General features: G+C 34.1%; 1 non-coding gene across 1 annotated transcript; it reads right to left on the bottom strand.

Moving 5' to 3' along the window:
* Positions 1-545: 545 nt before the first annotated feature.
* LOC128286048 (small nucleolar RNA R71) lies at positions 546-651 on the bottom strand. Its single transcript, XR_008276595.1, has one exon. It is a non-coding gene; the product is annotated as a small nucleolar RNA R71 (small nucleolar RNA).
* Positions 652-4,140: the final 3,489 nt, after the last annotated feature.

Raw genomic sequence — 4,140 nt, 5'->3', positions numbered from 1 at the left:
TATTGAACAAAACCCTAACTATGGCTATTGAAAAATTTAGCTATCACATGGAGAAGATAAGCACATTTTTGACTTATTTTTCCCTTTTTATTCTTTTGTTTACCAAATGTCCAAAATACCCTTTGTACCTTTCTTTCAAATTTTTTCCTATGCATGCCCATTTTTGTCCAAAATTATAGAAATTGGCTAATTTTCTAATTAGGACCTTCTAATTTATAATTTAAAGCAATTTCATGCTTAAAGCTTCTAGAATGTAAGTTTTGTATTTTATTCAATTTGGTCCCTAAAATCTAATTAGACATTTTATGCATAGAATTTCTTCATGAAACTTTTACATAAGCATGCATACATATCATAGACCTTGTAAGAATCATATAATAATTATTTCTATCTCGAATTTTGGTCTCAAAACCACTGTTTCGACCAGGCCCTAATTCGGGATGTTACAATGATTAAAGTTGTTCCTATATTCACTAAGGGATAAAGCTCGAGCCTGGTTGAACTCATTGCCACCAAATTCCTTTTACCACCTAACAAGAATGTTGAGTTGAAGAACAAGACCACTGCTTTCCAACAAATGGATGATGAGTCCTTCTATGAGGCATAGGAAAGGTGCAAAGAATTATTACAGAAGTACCCTCATCACGAAATTTCTCATTGCATCCAACTTGAGATGTTTTATAACATTCTCAATGCTCATACAAGGATGGTAGTGGATGTTTTTGCTAATGGTACTCTCAGTTCTAAGTCTTATAACGAGGCTTATGAAATCATTGAGAGAATTGCTAGCAACAATTACCAATGGCCAACCAATTGAGTAGCGTCAGGAAGATGAGTTGTTAGAATACATGAAGTGGATCCACTCACTTCACTCACATATCAGGTATCTTTGATTTCCTTAATGCTTAAAATTTTTACCATTAATGGGTTTAATAGTTTTGTAGCTCAGCCACCTAATCAATTTGAAAATATAGCCTATGTCTATTGTGGAGAAGGACATTTGTTCGAAGAATGTCCATCAAAATCAGAATCCATGTCTTACATGGGTAATTAGAACTAGAATCGAGGAAGGCAAGGACTACAATCCAATTTTTATAACCCATCTAGGCGAAACCACCTTAATTTCTCTTGGAGTAACCAAGAGGCTGGAACTATTAACACTTATGCCCAAACTAGACCAACCCAGCCACCTGTTTTTACCCAACAAGTTTAGAAGCAACCCCAAGCTGAAACTTCCAATGGCTTAGAAAACTTGTTGAAGGCATACACAGCCAAAAATGTTGCCCTAATCCAAAGCCAAGCAGCCACATTTAAAAACATAAAAAACAAAATAAGTCAGCTAGCAACTGAACTCAAAAACCGTTCACAAGGTAATTTTCCTAGTGATACAGAAAATCCAAGAAATTCAGGGAAAGTGTGACAACCCGAATTAGGGCCTAATCGGAATAGTGGTTTCGTGACCACAAATCCGAGATAGAAATAATTGTTTTATAAATATTTTGGGGTTTATGATATGATTGCATGATTGTGTGAAAATTTCGTGATGAAATTCTATGCCTAAAGTGTTTAAATTGAAAGTAGGGACTAAATCGAATAAGTTGCAAAATTTGCATACTAGAAATTTTTAGTATGAAATTGTTTTGAAATATTTATTAGGAGGTCTTAAATAGCAATTCTACCAATTTTAAGTTCATGGACAAATTTAGGACATGGAAGGAATTTTGGAAAGTTTAGTAGTAAGGGTATTTTAGTCATTTTGATATTAAATGAAATAAAATGGGAAAAATAACACAAAATAGTCATCTTCCCATTTAGTTGCTGCGAAACTTCACTCTCTCCATAGCTAGGATTCTTCAACTTTCAAGCTCCATAGTAAGTGATTCTAAGCCCGCTTTTAATGTTCTTTACGTTTTTGGAATCCGGAAGCTCGATTAAGCTTATGCTAGTAATAATTTAACCTAGGGTTCATATTTGGAAAAATACCCATAGGTGAAATTTGTGTATTTTGATGTTTTATGATAGAATATGAGGTTTTAAATTGTGTTAAATAATTTGTGCTACTCGGTTTTAAGTGAAAACGAGTAAAAGCAAGATAATCGGTAAAAATACCTAATGTTCATAACTATATGATAGAGTGGGAATTTGATGTTGTTGTAGAAGAGAAAATGTTCAGCATATCATAAAACATAAGAATAAGGGCTGAAATTAAATTCCCGAGCCTAGGGGCAAAATTGTAATTTTGTAAAAGTTAGGGGCAAAATGTAATTTTTCTACAATGTGATTTTGGATTGAAATAAATAGTATGAGTATTAAATGAGCTAAATGTGTTATTATAGATCAAGAAAGGCGCTGAACCCGACCTCGAACGGGGAAAGAAAAGTTTTGGACTAAATTGCAAAATTTCCATATTTTGCACCAAGGTAAGTTGTATGTAAAAATTACAATAATTTCATGTACATTCTTATATTTCAGCCTATTATATAAATATACTAGCTGATGTTAAAATATAAATTGACTATGGGAAGAATGGAAATAAATACAGAGAGAGATCCTGTTGAACATTCTGAGAGATCGAATGAAATAGAGGAGCGTAGCTAGGTCACATGTATGATGCCGAGTGCACATCATGTGTACAAGAAAGCTACGAGACACCTGTAGTAGCTAGGTCACATGCGTGATACGAGATGTATCCCATGTAGACAAGAGAGCTACGTGAAAGATAAATGTAGCTAGGTCGCATGCGTGATTCCAAGTGAAGGACACCATGTAGACAAGAGAGCTACGTGAAAGATAAATGTAGCTAGGTCGCATGCGTGATTCCAAGTGAAGGACACCATGTAGACAAGAGAGCTACGAGACAAATCAGCTAGGTCGCATGAGTGGTACTAAGTGTTCCCCATGTGTACAAGAGAGCCGAACTAAATGAAGTATGATGGTGGGTCAGTCTTTGAAACCGTTAAATATCGAGGATTGATCCGAATTGTTCAACGGGATGGTTTTGTGGTGACATTGTGGTTTGGACCTACACTTATAGTGAATGAAATGTGGTGAAAATGAATTGTGGCATATACATATATACGATAAAATGAGGTTAGCATAAAGAATGTGTGAAAGAGTGAAATTAGTATTAAAACTGTTTTTAGATGGCAGCAGTGACATGATTTTGAAAAATCACCAAAAATAGGAGGAATATAATTAGAGGTTGAATGAGATGTGAAATTAAAGCTTAATGAGTCTACTTTCATATAAAAGAAGCAGGGCAAGCAAAGGAATTCTATATTTTGAGATATTTACAATTGTAACTGACTTGCTCAGGATGAATACGTGATCCCCTGTTTCCACTTTGAAAAATCATTAAAAATTGTACAAAGCAAACTAAGAAATATAGTTTACATTCCTAAATTCCTTATTGAGACTAGTTTTAAATACAACAGACTTCAGGGTTGTTTGAGTTATGTACTGAGATAAATTCAATTCGTAGTGGACAGAGGTCAGGCCAGTCGAGCTGTGTAACAGGGGAAACTTTAACTAATAAACTGTACTAATCTGCTGAACCAAAAATTATAAAAAAAATTTAGCAAGAAGCTTTATGAGTCTAGATTCAGGGAAATTTTACGGATATGAATTTCGAGTTTTGTAACTCGAGTTATGATTTATTTAGTGAATATGACACAGCAGAGACAGCTTAATCAAGTGGAATAAGTAGTGAAGTTAAAGTAGACATACTTGAATTGTTGTGTAAACATGTTAGATTCTTAAATTAGTATTTACATACTACTTACTAAGCTATAAGCTTACTTCGTTTTCTCTCTTTTGTCTTATAGTGTTCTCCAGCTTGCTCAGGAGTCAAGGATCGTGAAGATCTACCCGCACTATCATACTTTGGGGTATTTGAACTAAATGTTTTGAATTATGGCATGTATAGTAGGCAAAAATTATTTTGTTATGTGTCATATTTGTCTAGGTTTAAAATATTAGTTACAAGATTTTCTCGACCAGTTACTTTGTACAAGCCATAAAAGTTGGCTAATATTGTTCAAGATATATGTTATACGATGCATTATCAAATGGGATGACATATTTCTATCTTGGTATATGTTATGTTCTGGTAATACCTTGTATCCTGTTCCGGCGACGGTA

Source organism: Gossypium arboreum, chromosome 12 (genome assembly GCF_025698485.1).
Source record: "Gossypium arboreum isolate Shixiya-1 chromosome 12, ASM2569848v2, whole genome shotgun sequence".
Classification (NCBI taxonomy): Eukaryota; Viridiplantae; Streptophyta; class Magnoliopsida; order Malvales; family Malvaceae; genus Gossypium; species Gossypium arboreum.
This window is presented reverse-complemented; position numbering and strand designations above follow the sequence as displayed.